The 22,372-nt window shown below is 40.9% G+C and overlaps 1 protein-coding gene across 3 annotated transcripts in view; it reads left to right on the top strand.

Annotated features, from left to right (window-relative positions):
* RAB27A (RAB27A, member RAS oncogene family) overlaps window positions 1-22,372 on the top strand; it is a 75,324-nt gene that overhangs the window by 17,160 nt on the left and 35,792 nt on the right. For 2 of the 3 annotated variants that reach the window (XM_034993594.1, XM_034993595.1), the window contains exon 2: window positions 388-508. The gene's annotated coding sequence lies outside the window, so the exon portion shown is untranslated. Of the gene's footprint in view, window positions 1-387; window positions 509-14,012; window positions 14,226-22,372 lie in introns of those variants that run through there. The other variant, XM_034993596.1, reaches the window with a different exon arrangement.

The raw sequence follows: 22,372 nt of genomic DNA, 5'->3' as shown, positions 1-22,372 counted from the left end.
AACACTATTAGTATAACCCTTAAGGGCCTGGAGAATGCAATACTTTTAAAGATTCTTTCTCAAGAAAAAAAATATTCTATTCTTTTGACTGGGGGAAAAGAAAGAGTTGGAATACCAGTCTTCTAACACCAGAAGAGGTTAATACAGCCGCCTTCTGTCTGAGAGGCCAGGGGAATTGGGTTGTAGTAAGCTTGAAAGGAGCAAAATCACTTGACTGGTCTTCAGGCCATATGACGAACAGCTGAGACTAATTAGTGGGATTGTGGGTTTTTACAGAGATGCCTGATTTTGAAAGTTGATGGAGTGGACTGCTTTTCAAAAGATTCTTTTGAAAAACGTTTATAAGCAGGCAATTCTGACTTTAACATTTCTCTTTGTATTACATAGACAAAAAGTAACCTTTTTGTCGAGGACATGTGATTGGACGTTGTCTCATTGTTGAAGTGTTGGCAGCAACGTTTCTAAAGTTTTAGAAAAACAACCAACGACTTACACTCTCTCCTTCAAGGTATGGTTTTGTGTTAATATATATGTATGTTTTTTTCGTAGAGGTTTCGAATTCCGCCATGCTAATTTTCATGTACTTAGAATATATGCAATTTAACAGAAAATACCACTGCACATGTTAACTTTGTTTTTTTTTTCTTTATTTAAACCAAAGACTAAGACACCTGCTAAATTTCTGGGGTGTAGTTTGAAAATTGCTTTTTCAATTACTGTCGAGTGGGTATGAATACTGACTGCATTTTTCCTTAACTTTAACAAAGTAACATAAGATGTTTTTTTATTTAAATTCAATTAGCCAACTTATAGTACATCATTAGTTTCAGATAGTATGTTGAATAAGAGAGCTGATTAAGGAATTAAATTGCTCTAAGAGTTTTGTTCATCCTCTGAGGATTTCACAAAAATTCAAGCTTATTGGGATTTTGTTTTTAATATTGTTAATAGCTTTAATGGAGAAAAGCTGTATCTAAGTATGTGTTTTACTATAAGGTGTGTTCTATGAATTAAATTTGCCCCCAGAGAATTGTTAATTTTGTTAGGTTTGGCCGTAGTATTGTGATTATGTAAGGAAAGGTCCGTATATTTTATAGGTGCTTAGTGATAGCACGCAGGAGTGGAAGATCTGGGGGTTGGGTCTCCTGGGGTCTGATGTTCTTTATACATTTCTCTCTCCTTCCAGATCTGTGCTGGTTGGCCAGGTCTGCCGTGATAACGCGTTACTAACTGGGTGACCTTGGTTGGCCAGGTCTGCCGTGATAAAGCGTTACTAACTGGGTGACCTCAACAGCAGACAGGTGTTGCAGGGTCGGTTCCTTCTGAGGACTGTGAGGAAGAATCTGTTCCAAGCCCCAATCCTTGGCTTGCAGACAGCCGAGTCTCCCGGTGTCTCATCTTCTAGTCTTCCCTCTATGCGTGTCCTTCCATGTAGAAGGAGTTTGGATGCAGATACGCAGGTCATGCAGCAGATTAGTGTCGGAGTCGAGGCAGTGTCCTGATTTCCACTCCGGGGTGCTGACCAATTCCTCGTTTTGTTTTCTTTGGTGCGAGTTCAGATTTTTCTCCTAGGAGTGAATCCAGAGCCCTGATGATCAGAAATCACAATGGAAGAAAGCCTTAATTAAAAGTTGACTTTCTCTGTCTAGATTCTTGGATTATTAAAAAAAAAAAAGTTTTGGAAAAAAAAAGGTGTTGTGGGGAGGAATGTTCATTCATGAGGGCATCGTATCCATAGAATGTCCAGGTTGGGTTTAATACATTCCAAGGGAGTTTAGCCCCAGCTTGGTTGCCTTCTCGGTCTCTTACGACTTTCTCCTTGTCCTTTGCAGACACAGTGTTCAGTGACCCAGCAGCCATTAGAATACAAAAACATGATTTTTTTTTTCTTTTTACTTGCCATTGCTGCCCACAAGACAGGAACTGTGGCAGCCAATGCTGAGGAAGCCTTGCGGCCAGCAGGATGGCACCATGGCAACCCAGACCTGCGCCTGTGAGCAGGTCCCGGAACCCAGGCTGCCTCCGCCCGCTCTTCCAGTTTCCGCCCTCCCGAGACCCTCAGCACCCGAGTGCTCAAAGAGGAAATGCTCACCACTTCCCTCTGCTTCTGTTATCTCCTTTTAGGATTAAAGCCATCCTTCCTTTCTTCTGCCCTCTGCACTTGGTCGATTTATAGCTAGAGCTCAAGGCAGAGCATACCTCACAGCAGATGAGTCACGTAAAGCCCATTAAAAACAAAAGCTGATTTTCACAGAAGCCATAACTCATTTGTACCGTCTTTGCAAGAGGACGTCTTCCTGCTTGCTTCTGTGCTCCTGGTGTTGCTGCAGTAGGGCTAGGCGCCTGCCCTCTCGGCACCGGTGGTTCTGTGGGGCTTGGAGGGTCGGGAGGTGAAGGGTGAGATCAGAGTGCTGCTCAAGAGAGAAGTTTGCATCACTGATGATTCTCTGGAGGCTGGAGCCACTCTGCTCAAACACAGATACAGCTCATCCTTCCAAGAACTGAGAGCATCAGTTTGTTTGTTTGTTTTCTCCATTTCACACTCTGTTGGGTTTCTCTTCTCCCTGCTGTTTGTTGTCTGAGCAGGGAACCTTTAGCTATGAATGCTAGATTCATCACTCGGCAAATATTGAATGGATCCCCTGTTTTCACAAGAAGGAGAAAGTCCAGATGGCTTTACCCTGGCACCTCTGTGCTTTGGTGACTATGGACTGTTGTTTAAAAAGTCTCCTCCTGGTGTCCTTCTTGGGTCTCTCTTCATTCTCAATGGTCATCCTATCTCTCCCATGGCCTCAGGAAATCAATTATGTCCATAACTCTAAAATCCATATTGTTAACACTGATTTTTTTTTGAACCTTAGCCCTGTTTTCCAAATGCCAGTTAAACACCAACTCCCTGGATGTCCAACATGTCTAAGGGACACTTAATTGATCGTGTCTAGTACACTGTAGCATTGTAGTAGTGTGGGTTCAGATGTTGGCTCTACAGTTCACTGAGTGACCTTGGAAAAGTTATTTAGCCTGTGTATCAATCTTCTCATCTGAAAATTAGAGTCCTTATAGGATTGTTATGAGGATTAAATGAGTTGTTACTTTATTTATTTTTAAAGATTATTTATTTATTTAGAGAGAGCACATATGCAGGAGGGAGGGAGAGGGAGAGAGAATCCCAAGCAGACTCCATGCTGAGCGTGGAGCCTGATGTGGGTCTCCATCTCACGACCCTGAGATCATGACCTGAGTCGTTTAACCGACTGTGCCACCCAGGTGCCTCTAAATGAGTTGGTATTTTAAAGGACTTAGAGAAGCACTCAGTAAGTGTTGGTTATAATAATCGTCATCTCAAGTCACCTTCTCCTGTCTTCATTAATGGTAATAGCATTCATTCCTTTACCAAACCAAAAGTTTTGGTTATCTTTAACTTCTATACTAGTCAGTTAAGAAGTTGTACTGATTTTTCTACCTCCTAAATATATCTTGAATTATTCCTTTCCTCTTCTTTCCCACTGTCACCGACCCAAGTCAAATCACCACCTCTCCCATCCCCTTCTGACCCTCTGTTTGTATTCCCAGTCTCCATGGAGCTGCCAGAAAGATCTGTCTAAGGCACACCTCTTGTGTTCCCCTCTTTCATGAAAGTCTGCAGTGGCTTTCCATTGCCCAGAGGATAACATGAACTTTTTTTTTTTTTACAGATTTTATTTATTTATTTGACAGAGACACACTGAGAGGGGGAGAGAGAGAGAGAGCGTGTGCACAAGCAGGGGGAGTGGGAGAGGAAGAAGCAGGCTTCCCGCTAAGCGGGGACCCTGATGTGGGGCTCGATCCCAGGACCCTGGGATCATGACCTGAGCTGAAGGCAGATGCTTAACAACTGAGCCACCCAGGCGCCCCCATGGACTTTTTATTTATGTTACAGAGGAGTCCTTTCAGGCCTCAGTTGCAGAGTCTCTCCCACCTTTATAGCCTCCGCCTGGACACATCCTCACCTATGCCCATGCACTGCTTTAGCCATCCTCTGCTGAGGCCCCCTAAGTTCACCATACCCTTCTCCCTCCTCTACCTCTCCACTCCACGCCCACCCTCCCAGACCAGACACGTGGTCCCTTCTCAAGGCTGGAAGCCTTGTCTGGGTTTTGTACTTTGAATGCCAGGCAGCCCTTACCTAATTCCATCAACAGTTATTTATACCTTTCAGGTTAGCATCAAAGATAATTTTGTTGATAGTTTCTGTTATCTTTAAAGGATGATGCTTATTTGATCTGAAGTCCTTTGTCACATCATTTTGTGAGCCGGGTGACTTTTTTTTTTGAGGATTTTATTTATTTGAGAGAGAGAGAGAATGAGAGAGAGAGCACACGAGATGGGGGAGGGTCAGAGGGAGAAGCAGACTCCCCACTGAGCAGGGACCCTGATGCGGGACTCGATCCCGGGACTCCAGGATCATGACCTGAGCCGAAGGCAGTCGCTTAACCAACTGAGCCACCCAGGCACCCTAGCCTGGTGATTTTTGTCCATTCCCATGTATCACTTATCCCTTGATATGCTGATTTTAGTCCTTGACTCAGATGCTCTTCTGTGAAGTTTTCCTGATTCCCCCGCCAGGCATATTGGGTGCCTCCTCTTCCTTCTAACCCTCTCAGCCCCAGCCCTCCCACCTGCCCAGCATTGTGTGCATATTTGTTGCAGTTCTTGTTTTACTGTTCATTTCCACAGAGAGTGCTTCTATTAGACTGTTGCTCTTCCAGAGCTATGTTCTCAGCGTTTCACATAGTAATGAGTGCAAGGCATGTTCTCGAAGCTTCTTTGTTAAATGCATGATGTTTTAACTGATGTGCTTATAGGCTGGTGCCTGAATTTAATCATCATAACTATGCTCTCCCTCCTCAGTGACTTCAAGCTTTGCTGGTGTGTCTTTTGATCGTTGACATAGGCCAGTCTACTTATCAAACTTTATTTGAGATTATTAACACCTTTGGGGTTGGTATTTGTATGTCATTTTGCATTTAATTTTAGTTAGGGACATTTGGTGTAGGTTTCTTGAGACGTACTTCCATATCCCTCCCAGGTAATACTACCCTTCCTGACATCCCCCTAGGCTGTAGAATTTTTGTCACTTTGCATTTGTCAGTCAAGCCAAGTTTATTTTCCTCTAAAACAACTTAAAGGTTCTGTTTAGACTAGCTCAAAAATCTATTTTTTAAGTCTTTAATAGTTATTGTTTAAAAACTAAAAGTGATTAAAGGTTTTTAGAAATCACAAACTGAAAATGTGCTTTTTTTTTAATGCTCTTATAAAACTTATAGCCACTGCTTGATGGAGGTGCGAAAGCGATATGCATCCAGTTGAAACTGCACTTTGAATATTGAATTTTGATCTTTTTCCAGTCTAGCAATATGGTAGGATACTCTCTTGTGATGCTGGGTAGCCAGAGTGAACCTCAGCTCCCTGTCGGACCCATGATCACGAGGGTAAACAACCCTTACACTTAAAACCATTCTGTACCCAATCACTCTTTTTCACTTTCAGAACAGTATTGAATCAATTACCTGAGAAAGTCAATACTTTATTATAAAATAGGCTTTGTGTTAGATGATTTTGTCCAGCTCTAGGATAATGTAAGTATTCTGAACACTTTTAAGATGACCTAGGCTAAGCTTTGAGGTTCAGTAGATTAGGTGTATTAAGTGCATTTTTGACTTAAGATATTTTAATTTATGATGCGTTTATCAGGACATAACCCTGTTGTAAGTTGAGCAAGACCTGTAGAGTGAAGTCATAGTAATTAAAGCCTTGTGACATTGTCCCAGGGATAGTAAAAATGACCAGGAACAAAAGAGAGAGCCCTGAAACAGATTTGCCTGTATGTAGTGAATCACTAGGGAAAGGATAATTTTTTTCAATGAATGGTACTAGGACAATTAGATATCCTTCAGGGAAAAATAATGAAATTGGATCCCTACATACACCTTAAAAAATTTCCAATGGATTAAAGACTTAAACGTGAAAGGCAACACGTTTAGGAAAATAATATAGAAGAGTATCTTTATCGCTTTAGGTAAAGAAGGATTTCTTTTGCTACTTGAAGATTAAGAGCCATTAAAAAAGTGAAAAGATGCAAATATCTGCTTCCTGTTTGTAGTTCAGTATCTGTAACTGACAAAGGACTAGTATCTGGAATTTATGAAGAACTGCTCCATGTCCATAAGAAAAAGATAACACAATAGAAAAGTAGGGAAAGGGCATGAATGTGTTTCCATAAGAAGAAATTGAATGGCCAACAAATTAAATATGCTCAACTACATTAGCAATCAGAGAAATGCTAATTTAGATCACAATGTATTACCATTTTGAGAAGTCTGACAACAAACACCAGATCTTGGTAAAAGTGTGAAGCTGGCGGTGTAAAACAACTATATTGGTCAACTATTTGGCATTATCTTGTATTATTGAGCAGGTACATACATACCTATGCTCCAGGAATTTCACTCTTTGGTACTTATCCCAGCACAGAGCTTCCTCTTTCGTATGCCCTAAATTGGTTTAGATGGGCTGAGATACTGAACCCCTCTTCCCCCAGGGTGGGTGGGTAGGCTCTGGCATTGTTGGAGCCTCCAATCTGTTGCCTTTGATCATGAGCATTTGCTCCAGCTTATCATACAAATAGCAGGAAAAAGGTTAGGAAGCAACTTTCTAGAGAAACTTGCTAGCATACATCAAGAGACATGCACATGCATATTTATAGCATTTTTGTTTTAAATGAGAATAAAAACATGGGGGCACCTGCTTTAGTTCTGCTAATTCTCCTCTGAAAACCCACAGGCATTAAGTAATTAGAGAAGGGTTTTGGCAAGTCATTTCTTAATATTAGTGCTAAAAGTGGTAATTCTTTCAAGCCAAGAAAGAGAGGCAGAGAAAGAGGCTGAATGAAGATGGTATTTCTCCTGGTCATTACGTGTTTCCATCAACAACGCACTTGGATGGGAGGCATATGATGATGGGCAAGGGTCTGAGTTTTGAAGCTGAGTGGATGCCTTAATGTCAGCTCCCCAAAGGAGAGAATGCTGTGGAGGCAAAGTGACATCCAGCTGTCTTCCTGACATTTCCCTTTTACTCATTGCCAGATAAAGTACCTTACAAAAGAGGAATGCAAACAAAATTTTGTCAGAACAGCAGGGACTGCCCACTATGTCCCATGTAATTTAGAGTTTGGCTGAGAATCCCTGCTGTGATCCTCAGTCTTGTGTGTTCCCTCTTCTGTGGTGGATACAGTCATGGCCTTCTTTTTTGACCTTTCACCATTGGCCCTCCTGCCTCTATCCTAAGGACAGAGATAAATGTGGGGCCATAGGGAATGGAGATGGTTTTCAGGCATTTCTCTGTGTTGTGTCTTTGCTGACCCCTTAACGCTCCACCTGTTCTAATCCAATCTCGTCATCTTTCCCCTCCAAAAACCTGATGCCTACCATGAAAACCTTATGTCCACTCCAACTTTTTCCCTTCCCCCACTTCAATGGCCTGTTTCTGTCTGCAACACCACTTTGCTGTCTGGTCACTCAGTTTCATTTTTTAAAAGATTTTATTTATTTATGAGAGAGTGAGTGAGTGAATGAGCGAGCGTGGGGAGAAGCAGAAGGAAAGGGAAAGCAGACTCTGAGTTGATGCAGAGCCCAGTGTGGGGCCAGATCTCAGGACCCTGAGATCATGACCTGAGCCGAAACCAAAAGTTGGATGCTTAACCAACTGAGCCACCCAGGTGCCCCACCCAGTTCCATTTTTTTGAAGCTTGTTGTCTTTGCTACTTTCTCTTCCACCCACTGTGGTACCACATTCTATTATTTTTAAAATTAACATCTACTGGATTCCTTTCACATCATTCCCACTGCTGGTGCCCTTGTCTACGCTCTCATCTTTAAGGTGTGAGAGGTGATACAAGGGATAACTGCCACCATGACCCCATTTAATTTCTCATGATTAAGCCCTGGACTCTGAACCTAGAATCAGAAAATAGAATGTTTTCTAGGAAAGAGACAATGGAGTTGAAACCTCTTATTTCATGTTTGAGGAAACAAGGCCTGGAGGGGGATAGTGACCTGTGGTGGGCTGCACACAGAGAGTAGCAGAGCCGGAACCAGAAACCCACACACACTGATGGGCTAGTCATCCAGCCTTCTTCAGCGTGCCGTGTTACCTTATAAGCATTCCTTCGAATTTATAGTTACTTGTCTTATGTCTCTCTAAGTTTTTAGGCGAAGAATTATTTCTTAGTCATATTTGTAGCCTTTGAAGTAGTTGATAGGGCTTCTCAATATTTGTTAAATTGATGTCGAAACATGCCCATGCACCAAACGTGCTTTTTTTTTTTCTTTCTTTCCTATTCCTGACCACCTTGCTAAATCCTTCTTGGGTTGGAAGGTATTCAGCTCAGGCTCTGGCTCCTTCTTGAAGGCTTGGTCAGATAGTTCCTTCCTTCTCACCTCCCAGAGTCTATTTGTCTTATAAAACCACCATCCTACTGGTACCTGGCAGTTTGTAGTTTATAAAATGCATTCACATAATGGATTCCTTAGTCCCTCCGTTAGCCTTGCTAGATAAATACTCCCGCAGTGAGGGAACAGACTGGGAGAGGTTATGTGACTTGCCGTAGGTCACACAGCTAGGAAGTAAGTAACAGAGTGCAGGTCTTCTGCCTTCAAGCCCTTTGCACTTTTGATGTCCTGTGCTGGGTGGTCTACATGGCATACTAGGCACTTTTGTTTCCTGATTATCTTCTTTGTCCTTTTTGAAAATTAGTTCATTTTGTTTCATCATCCCAGTTACCAGGTTATCGAGGGGAGCCGCTGGGTCACGTATTTCTTTCATGCCATTCATAGTTGCTAGCATGGCACTGGGCAACATGTAAGTTGCTTATCAAATACTGTCGAGTTGAACACAAATTTAATTTACCAAAAAAGAGCAGCTATCAGTGGAGCCCCAAGAGACTTTTTTGGGTCACTCCTCAATGAAATCAGCAATGAACAGAGGGAACCAGAGGAAGGAAGAGGCTGTTAGAGAAAGCCAGATGGTAAACACAATTGGCAGTTGAGTGACAGTCTGGTGATGAGGGGTGGTGGACAAGCAATACACAAGAAGACAGTCTTCAGGAAATGTGCAAGTTTACTGGAGAGTTGAGACATGTTTGTGGGAACAGAGAGGAGTACTTAGAAGTAGCATAATACTCCTACCAGTTAAGCAAGATAAAGCATGCATACCTAGTGAGAAAAGGCTGGTTAAAGGAATATCCAGAATAGGATGTGGCTTATGAAGACAGGTTTCCAGGGTGGGAGTGGAGTAGGTAGAGGATCATTTGGCTTAGTTTGTGGTTATTCTATTAATTACTGAGGCTGTGAGAAAAGGAACATAAATAGGTAAGGATGTTTCCTTTGAAACAACTTCCCTTCCTTTTTCCCTACTGTGGCAATCAATAGGGCCTCGCCCCTGAGCCCTGGTGTCAGAAGTGCAGGGAACCCAAATAATTACGCATGTTATCTGTACATGGAGATGTGTTGTGATGATCAGATCCGTGGATGTTTCTGGGACTGCCTCATTACACATATTCTTATGGATTTGCCCCATAAGTTAGTGAGATGCTTTAGAAATTTCATTACTCTGACAACTAAACTATATTTCCAAACTATATTTCCTTTTCCTGAAAGGATCACAAAAATCCTCTGACCGTGTGCCCCAGATTTTGGTTTGGAAAATCACACTGCATCTCCTGAGTTCTTAAACCTTTTGCATCTGGACAAAATGAAAAACTCTTCTACTAGAATGGACATGAAAAATGTCCAGTTTTCTAATAGTAGAAGCCTACAGAAGAAGTTATTTTATGAGCTTCTGTCTCCTGCAGAGAACATAAGATTAAGTCCTTTTAGATTAGTAGTAATAGAGCTTTAGTATCTGTTCCTTCCTGTGTCAAAGTGTTCACCGTTCAGAATTATTTTGCAGGAGCTGAAGGAATGTGTATCTTTACTACTTAGAAGCACCAGCAATTAAGGGAAATTATTTCAAATTAAAAATTGTAATTTCTATGCAGTGGAATCTGAAATGTGAATCTGTAAAACCTTTTCTGGGACATTCATATATGAATTTTTGAGGTGATTTCTCCTTAAAAATTGATTAATATCATTGGGGTCTCTTGTTAGAAGATTTAATTTATTTTTAATGCTTGATAGCTATATGGCAATTGTATTTTTATGTGATATGCAAATATATATGGGAAAGTTCTAATTTAAAAAGGATACCATTGACAACATTGTTTTTTGTCCGTTTTGTTTTGTTTTGTTTTATGGAAAAACAGTTCCCAAGGTCAAAACACTCAACTTACAAACTTCTACAATCAGACTTGTTGGTATGTGGAAGTTAACTTTATATTTTAAAAAGTGGACTTATTAAAACATGTTTATAGAATTGTGAGATTGATTTTTCATGTGTGATTTATAAAACCTTTTCTTACTACTTCACAGTCACCGCTCCTATATATAGAGTCTCATTTCATCCTCAACAAAAAATTTAATATCACTTGTTTCTTTAATGTCCTCCAACCACTCAGACAAAATGGCTGAAGTCGTTGCTTATCAATTTCTTATAAATTCATGGATTCTTACATCCTCACGGTGTTCTGTCATGTGCTTCATGCTCCTCTTGTCTGTAATTTTCTTTACCCTCTTAGCTTGTTCTCTTGCTGTCAAAATTTTTATTTTGTGTTAGTAAATCTATATTCAGGTTTCTTTATCCACTCCTTTTAAAACAAGGCTTTCTTGATTCTTTCTGAGTGACTGTCATGCCCACTCACTTTAGACCCTAGATACTTAGACTCTTGCTTTAAAATATCATTCAGGAAACAGGAGCTTGGTTCTCACAGGTGCCCTCATCTCAGGCTTGGCTAATGACAAAGACAGGTATGGCTTTGGGGAACCAAATGCTAACCTGGACGCTTGGCTTTCCATCTGCTCAGCAAAGGAGGAGGAAACTTAGTGAAGGAACCTGGATGGAACAATTAGGGAGCCTCTGAATTTCAGGGGAGAGCAAGTGGATGAAAAAAATTGTCCCAATTTAGAAGGTAAGAGAACCTCTCTGGTTTTTGATAAAGCAACAACTGCTAAGGGCCTTTTCTAGGTATTGCTCCATGCTGGCTGTAACGAGCTAAAAGGTTTCTCCAGTCTTCATGACTAGGTGTTCTCCTGAATTTCTGGAACACTCTCCCACAATCCATAAGCCACTTCTCCCCTTTTTGATCTATTCCTTACCTTGTTGGTGTTTGACTTTGATGTGACTTTGACCAACTGTCCAGGAACCTCCATTTGTTTTTAACCCCTTGTGTCTGGAATTGGTTCTGTGTCACCGTCACACAAGGCTGCCTGCTCTGGTAGGGAACACCAGAGGTTGCTCTTTTCCTATTTTCCCCATGCCCCTTCCTGCTTCCTTGGAACTCCCTAATAGTTTTAAGTAGCAGTGATTTCGTATAAAAGCATTCCTCATGACATAGCCATTAGCTGGAACAAGGGGTTCTGTGGATAAAATATAATACTAGCAATTTCTCCTGAATTCATAGAAAAAAAATCAGGTTAGTGGAGAGAATTTTCAGTTTTTCTCCTGTCAGTATTAAAATCTTTGTGCCTCTTTATGCTATTCTGGTTATAGTTTAGTATGAAGTGGCTTTGGACATAGCACAAAATAATATATCCTCAGTTTTTTATTTTATTTATTTTTATTTTTTTATTTTTTTTATTTTAAAGATTTTATTTATTTATTTGAGAGAGAGAGCACATGAGAGAAGGGAGGGTCAGAGGGAGAAGCAGACTCCCTGCCGAGCAGGGAGCCCGATGCGGGACTCGATCCAGGGACTCCAGGATCATGACCTGAGCCGAAGGCAGTCGCTTAACCAACTGAGCCACCCAGGCGCCCTATCCTCAGTTATTTTAAGTATGCTATGTCGTTTCATTCTGTTCTTCAAAACATATCTTGACTTTTGAGGGTTCCACCCGAAGTATAGCTTCTTGAGTCTATTGAGACTAATCTGGACATGTTTTCTGATGGCCTCAATGTGTCTGTTTAGACCCTTTAGGATAGGATCACCAATGCAGCTGGTTATAAACATCCTTCCACCAGTTTCCATTTTCAAGGACACTGGTTCCTGTCCCAAGGGTGTGTGTGTGTTTTTTTGGGGGGTGGGGGGCGGGTGCTGCCTCTTGGTTCACTTCTGGCCAATTTGGTCTGGATTTTCCCAGGACTTTTTAGACTTAGGCCCAGAGCTCTTCCTTTACTGTGAGTGACCCAATGAGCATTGTCTCCAAGACTCTTTCCTATAGGCTTATCTTACTCTCTCAAGCTTTAAGTAGCCCTTCTTGGAGTCCTCATAAGGGATATCCAATACATTTTAGGTTTTCCATCCCGGGTGAGAGGACTTCTGAGATTGTGGTAAGTGGGGGAGATCTGAGAGATGGCATCTTTAGGAGATGTTCAATAGAAAACCTGGCAGGCCTTCCAAATGAGTTGTCAGTCTAAGGTGCTTAGGCAGACAGGAAGTGTTTAGGTACAAAGGCAAATGAGATGATTCAGAGTTGGGCTGAAGGTAAGCTTTCCTCATTGGTATCCAAATGTGTACAAAGGAGCTCCTGTCAGTCCTTATCTGGCCACAGGCCTTGGAGGTCAGGTCTCCTCTTCATCTTTTCATCAGAAAGATTCCACTCTCATTGCTTTTATATGTTGCAGTGCCATGTAAGAGTTCATTTGAAGAAACTTGCTAAAGAAAGTTTGTTACTAGCTGGACCAAAGCAGTTTTCTGAAGCAGTGAAAGGTTTGCTATAATGACATTATGTAGGTTTTCTGAGACCCTGTGCAGGAATATCCAGCTAGCTGTGAAGATATTGATTTGCTATAGACAAAAAGTAACCCAAACTTAGAATAGCTCTATCATATTTATAGAAGTCAAACAAGAAGCTCCCCAAACATAAAATCATCTCTACAGTGGTCTATAATCAAATGTTTATGTAATTATATAGAACTGAATTTTATTGCACTTACATTCTGCTTTTTATTTTTATATTTGAATATTTTGATGCAACATACTGTGTTCATTTCTTATTGCTCAACTGATTGTCCTAACAGGAAGAAAGCAAACTTGCTGAACAGATGTGCCTGAGCCTTGCTGCCATGTATTGAGTGTGGCTTGCATATGCTTCTTTAAATAATTTCACAAGAATGGACACATGAATCCACTCTGAATTTAAAAAAAAAAAAGAGAAAGAAAAAGAAAAAAGCCTAGTGCAAAGTATTGCCTTTTAAATTAATGACTCATTTATAGAAATTTCAAATAACATATATGCCATAAAGGCAGAAGCAAATAATAGCCAAGCAGCAGAAGTGAACAATTTGGAGGTCTCTAAATCTGGTATATAAATCATTTGACTGTAAGAGTTTTTATTCCATTCAAAAAAAAAAAATAACAAGGGAAAACGGACATTTGAATAAAAGCTTACAGAACTCTTAAAGTACCTCCATGAATCTCAGAGTTCTACAGAACACAAATTGAAGACCACAGATTTAATACCTCTCTGAATAGGGACTGCAATGCCTTGTTCTTTTATGATGCTTTACATTCCTCTCCTTTAGGACATTACCTTGTACTTATTTTATAAAAATAAATATGATCCAGTTTCTTAACATACCTTTCTCAGAAACGAACAGATAAAAGAGCAAAACATAAAGCTGTATCAGATTGAAAACAATTAACTAGCTAAACTAGTATGTATGTAATTCTGCATATAACAGGGTATACAAATCTTTTTAAAACGTCATGGAACATTCATAAAACTTAACAAATCTATATGGGGATTAACATAAGAATAAAAAAAAACTTAAAAAAAACTTAACAAATCTGATATTTGTTATTATGCAGATCACATTTCCTGACCAAAATGCAATAAAATTAGAAATCAACAGCAATAGCTAAACAGCGAACTGTGATCAGACAGGTTGATTTAGAAATTGGCTGGATGGTTGCAAGTATGTTGTAGTTCCTCAGTCCTTTTGCATAAGTAAATCCAAGGCCCACCCATTTCTGTAAACAGCTGCTGACAGAAATGCAAACAGTCCATTTCAAGACTGCATATTGAATGGGTGAAACAAGGAAAGACTTCCTGAGAATCAGTAAGAAGTACATCCGATTAGACCTTGTCCATTAGGTGAGTTTCTTTTCTTTCCTTTTGATTCAGCTAGTAAAGAACACGATACTATTTAGGGAGCAGTTCAACACATGTTATAAATACATTGCTGAGAGAGTAGACCCGAGGGGGACCAAAAAGACCTATAGCCAGCTGTCTGTACCTTATTGACACCTAATGGGCGGGGCTAAGAATCCTAGTGTCACTGTTTTAGTGGTGCTAAAGCATCGGGAAATAGGTTGATATTCTGAGCCTATTTCAATGTGGGTTTTTTTTTTTGTTGTTGTTGTTGTTTTTTTGTTTAGTTCTTCTATTTCTGGGATGCCAGGGTGGCTCAGTCGGTTAAGCGTCTGCCTTCGGCTAGGGTCATGATCCCAGGGTCCTGGGCTCGAGTCCCACATCAGGCTCCCTGCTCAGTGGAGAGCCTGCTTCTCTGCCTGCTGCTTCCCCTGCTGTGTGTGTGCTCTCTCTCTGACAAATAAATAAAATCTCTTAAAAATTCTTATATTTTTAAAGTTTCTTTAAAAATTGTGGTATAATACAATGTAGTACTAATACGGTGTATCACTTTCAGTTATACAACATGATTCAGTATTTGCATATATTGCAAAATGATCACCACAATAAGTCATGTTAACATCTGTCACCGTATATACAGAATTTTTTGTGTGATGAGAACTTTTAAGATTTATTCTCTTAGCAAGTTTCAAATATGTGTTAAGAGCCATAGTCACCATGCTGTATATTACATTCCTGTAATTATTTATTTCATAACTAGAAGTTTATACCTTTTGACTCCCTTCACCCATTTTGGCCACCCCCCCCCCATCCCCTGCCTCTGGCAATCACCAATGTGTACCATGAGCTTGTTTTTTTTTTTTTTTTTATTCCACATATAAGTGAGATCATACAGTATTTGTTTTTCCCTGTCTGACTTATTTCACTTAGCATAATATCCTGAAGGCCCATTCATGCTGTCACAAATGGCAAGATTTCCTTTTTTATGGCTGAGTAGTATTCCTGTGTGTGTGTGTGTGTGTGTGTGTATCCATCCCATTTTCTTTATCATTCATCTGTTGGTGGATATTTAGGTTGTTTCCTTAACTGTTGTAAATAATGCTGCAATGCACATGGGGTACATATATTTTTGAGGTTTTTTTTCCATTTTCTTTTGACAAATAACAGAAGTGGAATTACTGGGTTATATGGTTGTTCTATTTTTAATTTTTTGAGGAAACTGCATCCTGTTTTACACAGTGGTTGTGCCAATTTACATTCCTACCGATAATGTAGGAAGGCTTCCTTTTCTCCACATCTTCATCAGCTTATCTCTTGTCTTTTTGATAATAGCCATTCTAGCAGGTATGAGGTGATACCTCATTGTGGTTTTGATTAGCATTTCCTTGATGATAAGTGATGTTGGGTGTCTTTTCATGTGTCTGTTGGCTCTCTGTAAGTCTTCTTTGGAAAAATGTCTGTTCAGGTCCCCTCCCCATTTGTAAATCAGATTTTTTGTTTTTGTTTTTTTTTGGTGTTGAGTTGTATGACTTCTTTATATATTTTGGATGTTAACCCCTTATCAGGTATATGATTTGCAAATATTTTCTCCCATTTAGTAGGTTGCCTTTTCATTTTGTTGATGGTCTCCTTCACTGAGCAGAAGTATTTCAGTGTTTTTAAAAGAACCAAGTTGTGGGGCACCTGGGTGGCTCAGTTGGTTAAGCATCCCACTCTTGATTTTGCCTCCGATCATGATCTCAGGGTCCTAGGATTGAGCTCAGCAGGGAGCCTGCTTGTCCCTCTCCCTCTGCTCCTCACTCTGCTCATGCATTCTCTGTCTCTCTCTCAAAGGTTGTTATATGGTAGAAATATTTACAGATGCTTTTCTTCTTTGCTTGAACTCAAGAGCTTGAGATCAAGACCTGAGCTGAGATCAAGAGTCAGAAACTTAACTGACTGAGCCACCCAGGCGCCCCTACAGATCTTTTAAAGTCAAGACCAACTTGTACCAGTATATGCTGCCTGTTCATTAACATGGGAAAACCAAAACTAGCACAGTATTGAGAAACATTTGTGTTCCTGAAATGGCTCTATTCCCAGGAATAGATGGGAGACAGCTCTTGAGCTTATTGGAAAAGTAGGAGTCCTTGACGACACAGGAGCTCTTGAGCTTATTGAGGAGGGTCCAATACCTTGAAGTTAACATGGCAGCTCACTGTGTTGCCAAAACATGTGCGTTCATTGACCGGCATTGCCAGTGAAAGGTCAGTTGCTGCGCACACAAACTGGAGTTTGGGAAAAGTACCTGGAGATAAGAGACAAGAAAGCCAGAAAGGGGAAAAGGGGAGTAGAGAGGTCATGGCACAAGGGTAATTATTAGAAACAAGGCTGTTAAAGACATGTATCATATGATCTCACTGATATGAGGAATTCTTAATCGCAGGAAACAAACTGAGGGTTGCTGGAGTGGGGGGTGGGGTGGGAGGGATGGGGTGACTGGGTGATAGACACTGGGGAGCGTATGTGCTCTGGTAAGTGCTGTGAATTGTGCAAGACTGTTGAATCTCAGATCTGTACCTCTGAAACAAATAATGCAATATATGTTAAGAAAAAAAAAAGAAGAAGGTGGTAGCGGGAGGGGAAGAATGAAGCGGGGGAAATAGGAGGGGTAGATGAACCATGAGAGACGATGGACTCTGAAAAACAAACAGGGTTCTAGAGGGGAGGGGGCTGGGAGGATGGGTTAGCCTGGTGGTGGTTATTGAGGAGGGCACATTCTGCATGGAGCACTGGGTGTTATGCACAAACAATAAATCATGGAACACTTCATCTAAAACTAATGATGTAATGTATGGGGATTAACATAAGAATAAAAAAAAAAAGAAAAGAAACAAGGCTGTTACCCAACATGGGGAGATTGTAGGGAGGACGTTAGACTGTGGAAAGAGAGCCCGCTGTGAGGTGATGGAATCCTGTGTGCATTAGTAAAGCCACCATGTGCCTTGGGAGCATATTCCTGGGAGCTGAGAAGAGCTGTGCTGTGATGTGGCCAACGAAGGTGAGAGTGTGGGGCAGGCAGGACAAGGGAGAAGTGGAACCATATCTGGCACATCTTAGTAGCCATTGTAAGCTACCATTTGTCTGCATATCAAACCAGTGGTTCAGTTTAGCCTTTGGAGTGGGGCATATGGGATGGGAGCTCTCAACGTCCACAGTTCCTGCAGGGGTGCAGGTATAGCATCTTTCATCACAGAAAAGTTAAACTGTGGTTTCTGTCCTTTGTTGAAGAAATCAGTGAAATGATTTCAGTATACTGTAAAAAAAAAAAAAATCATACTTATAAAGCACAGTGAAAATAATATCCTAGTGTGCAAATCATTGGGTCTGGAAAAGCAGGGTGGTGTTTGTATTCTGGACACACTTTTTCTATAGGGTGAATAAATACAGAGTGCTCACATTCTCATTTTTTAAAAAAGGCAATGATAAAGGAGCTCCTCTCTTCCCTAGCTATTTTCAACTCAGGGATATTTATCTAATTGTTTTTATTATTTGGACAGTGATCCTCAAAGATCTTGCTTGTAATTCCTAAGTGTTTTTTTTCCATCCTAAAATTTTTCTTGGGGATAAAAGAAGCATCATCGCTACTTCACCAAGTGAAGTGGTTTGCTTCTTGATTTGGTGTGTTTCTCCTGACAGATTAACACCTTTCCCGTATGGCAGCACACACAACAAAAAAACTTGAAGCAGGTGAGATGCAAGAGCGAGCCAGGCTGTGCGGGCCAAAGGTCTTACCACACATGTGCCACGCTGTGGGAGGAGAAGGCAGAATTCCGACTCCATTTCTGAGTGAAAAATGGAAAGGGGTTGTGTGTTTTGCAGCCTTGGAAATGCACTTTCCAATATCAAGTCCTTCGAGTGCTACTCAATTTGTCATCCTTACAGTCCTGGCTGGGGTAGCAGCGCTGTCACTTCGAGTATTTCTGCCTTTGAGTCCCAGGCCCCAGACTTTGGTGGCACTCTGACAGAGCCAAATGCTACCCCTTGGCTTGTTAAGAGCAGAATTCCCTCTGTCAACCAGTTGGACTCACAGCTCTCCCACCTTCCAGGTAGATTAAGTCACTCCTCTGTTTCCATTTTTGGAAAGTATTTTCACTACATTCTTTAAGAGTTTTATAAAGTGTCAGTGACGTTCTTCAGGTGTTGTGGAAAAGCATCAGGAGCCATGAGATCAGTGTTCAAGCTTTAATCTGTTGTAGTCATAAGAAGAGCTGTGACATACTGATATCCGTTAGGCATTTTGCTCCTCATTCCACACAGGTAGGTGATGGTGTCCTGTTGTTTGAACAAAGGAGACCCTGACTCCAAGGTCTGTTAAAATCATCTTCTATGTGCTTATAAAAGGCAACCACTGTGTGGAAGTGGACTTTACAGATTTTGCACTTGTATCAAATTCTTGGAGACTTTCCAGCTTCGTGGTGTCGTTAAGAAGCATATTTAGCCATGGCTTGGACGTTGCAGTCACATATGGTTGTGTCCATTATGGAACTGTTTTCACGTTGTTTGAGATATTACTCAGCAAACCAAACAGCCACTCCTGTTGTCACAGTATGGCCTATATTTTATTAATGACATATCCTATAGTGTGCCCTTTCCCTGTTACTGTGTATCTGTAAAACAAGAGGTACTTATCACAAACTGTAAGTAATTTAACAACCAGTGTTTACTTTACATAAATTCCTATAAACACTCACATTCTGATCCTAAAAGAGGCTTAGGCAACAAGTAACATCTTTTTAGTAAATGAATCAATCAGTGGTCTCCATAAATTAAACAACAACAACAACAACAAAACAACTAGTATATCATTTGAGTCATTCCACAAGGGTCTTCGAGAAGAACGCTTTCTATTTTCAAGAATAATTCCTTCTTCCCTAATGTATAGTTGCTTATATTATTTGTTTACTGGGTTATGTTGCTCACCTACTGAGGTGATGGTAATATTGCAGAAACAATAGGTCAAGTCCTGGATTGAGACTGTTTATTTTTATTTTTATTTTTTTCTTAAAGATTTTATTTATTTGACAGAGCACAAGGAGAGGGAGAGAGAGGGAGAAGCAGGTTCCCTGCTGAGCAAGGAGCCTGATGTGGGACTCGATCCCAGGACCCTGGGATCGTGACCTGGGCCGAAGGCAGCCGCTTAACTGACTGAGCCACCCAGGCGTCCCTGAGACTGTTTATTTTTTCTTTACCCTCATAAAGGATTTGCAAATGTCTGGAGGAAGCTTTTACAAATGAAGATATGTTTGGATGTCCTGCCAATATTTGGAAATGTATATTTAATGGTATTTGCAGGTCATTTTATTTTTTCTCTGAATAATTTGCTATGTTAGAATATCACCATTTGCTACAAGTTAGTCTTTTTACTTTGTTTAAATGGGGAGAATGAAATATTCCTATGTAGCAGGCACATTTTATAAATATTGGCAAACTTAGATCCTGTCAGTTTTTAGCCAAGAATATCTCCCCTCACTGTTAAGGCTGGATCCATGATATTACTACAAAACCCTGTATTGATAGAAATACATTTATGAATCATAGGTTATAGGTGAATATCTAATGCAGTTATATAATATTCTCAATTTAGATAAAATCAAACTCATCCTTGAATGAGGAGACAAGAAAGAGCTAGATTCCAATTTCCTTCTATTTTTCAAGGCCGTTGGATTTTTACTTACTTCTCTCTACCCAAGATCTTTGCACAAACAAGACAAGCTCTTTTTTTTTTTCCCAAGATTTTATTTATTTGACAGATAGAATACAAGCAGGGGGAGCAGCAGAGACAGAGGGAGAAGCAGGCTCCCCACTGAGCAAGGAGCCTGATGCGGGACTCGATTCCAGGACCCTGGGATCACGATCTGAGCCCAAGGCAGACGCTTAAACGAATGAGCCACCGAGGCATCCCGACAAGCTCTTTGTTTATAATTTCACCTATTCCACTCTCAAGGAGGGCAGAAACCTATCTACTCTTACCTAGACCAGAAATTGAGAAGAATGAAGCTCACGTGCACAGAGGGCAGAGACCGTCTCCTCTTGTGGAAATGGGGAGCCCCACTATTGGGCAGGACATATGGTGTTTTCGTAGTGAAAGTAGATGTGTTTGACTTTAGGGTATAGGAATTGCAATGGTCTGAGACAGTGGTAGCCAGGGCTTATTTGGTAGACACAAGTTGTCCCCACTCCTATCTTGGTACATGGTAAAATGCCTTTTCAATCCTGCCCTGTTTATATGATTTCTCTTCCTGTTTTCTGCTGTCTTTATTATATGTGTCCTTCAGAATTCCAGGAATGGGTCAACAATGGTGCCATAAACTAAACAAGAAAAGCCTACTGCTTTTTTTTTTTAAAGATTTTATTTATTTATTTTAGAGAGAGAGAATGAGAGAGAGCACATGAGAGTGGGGAAGGTCAGAGGGAGAAGCAGACTCCCTGCCGAGCAGGGAGCCCGATGCAGTACTCGATCCAGGGACTCCAGGATCATGACCTGAGCCGAAGGCAGTCGCTTAACCAACTGAGCCACCCAGGCGCCCAAGCCTACTGCTTTTTTTTTTTTTTTTAATTTATTTATTTATTTGACAGAGAGAGAGACAGCGAGAGCAGGAACACAAGCAGGGGGAGTGTGAGAGGGAGAAGCAGGCTTCCCGCGGAGCAGGGAGCCCGATGTGGGACTTGATCCCAGGACCCCGGGATCATGACCTGAGCCGAAGGCAGACGCTTAACGACTGAGCCACCCAGGCGCCCCCAAGCCTACTGCTTTTTAACATTAAATTTAAAAAACACCAAGAGCCTTTATTGTTCTACACCAGTCCTTAGTATGTGGACATTTTTCTCTAAAAGAACCCTTGAATAAGGGGACATTAATATGTACAACAGAACATGAGGCAGTATAGTTTTCAAAAATGCTGATGTTTTGTGTTTTATCTGAAAAGTAATAGTTATATTCACATTTTCCTATTTCTACATAGAAATCACTTTGGGCAAGGCAGGTGAAGTCCATAAGCTCTATAGGAACACTGTAATATTTTATTAACCTTTCTAAGAAATTCAAAATATTGTCCAGTAAAAATCACTTACAATATAACTCATGTTCCTCTTTTTTTTTTTTTAAAGATTTTATTCATTTATTTGAGAGAGAATGAGATAGAGAGAGAGCACATGAGAGGGGGGAGGGTCAGAGGGAGAAGCAGACTCCCTGCCGAGCAGGGAGCCCGATGCGGGACTTGATCCCGGGACTCCAGGATCATGACCTGAGCCGAAGGCAGTCGCTTAACCAACTGAGCCACCCAGGCGCCCTCATGTTCCTCTTTTAAAGGTTTTCTCTTTCTTCTCTATTGAGCTTTACATTTTCCTTCCTTTTCATCTTTATAAGCATGCCAAACATGTGACTTGTGCACATATCTGCAGGGAAAGAGCAATACGAGGATGTGAATTTTGTTGTCATGTTGTGTTATGTTTACAAGGGAAGATTAAAATGTTCTTGAGGATTGGCTTTTTTGAAAACCCACAGAAGTGGGTGTAGTCATTCAGGAGAACGTAGATTGGGATGTGGCTAGAAGTATAAGGTTTTCATGTTGAGTATTGGCTTCCCATGGTGCTCTGGCACCAAGCACAGAATAAGCAGTCAGTTAATACGCATTTGATGAATGAAAGAGCGAGTGAATGAGCCCGAAGAAGTATCCTTACAGAGAACTTCAGGTGGCACCACAGGAAATACTCTTGGTTTGAGAAGAAAGCACCGAGCTCAACACCAAACAAATCTGTTGGGAAATGAAAGACTTCATGATTTTTCTGCTCACACACACAGGAAAGACCTACATAAAGAGGATTTACAGGAGATGGTGCACGTATCGAGACACGTAAGTTCTCAGATTTGCCGTGACCAAGAAGAGGCAGACATGCCCTCAGTTCATGACCTCTCTCCTTGGGGGAACCCATCAGAAGGAAGAGCTTTGTGACAGAGAGGCAGACGTACAGGCCGTTCATCCCAACTTCTCCAAGTCTAAGCCTTCGTTATAAAGTAATTCATCTCTGTCGCTGCTGGCGCCACAGAAAACGTTTGATCCCTGAAGGAAGGAATGCAGAGAGAACAAAAATCATGGCTTTGAAGGAAG

This window comes from Mirounga leonina, unplaced genomic scaffold, assembly GCF_011800145.1.
Source record: "Mirounga leonina isolate KUSES-001 unplaced genomic scaffold, KU_Mleo_1.0 Mir_91, whole genome shotgun sequence".
Classification (NCBI taxonomy): Eukaryota; Metazoa; Chordata; class Mammalia; order Carnivora; family Phocidae; genus Mirounga; species Mirounga leonina.
Note: the sequence above shows the minus strand (reverse complement) of the source record. Positions and strands in the feature narration are given on the sequence as shown.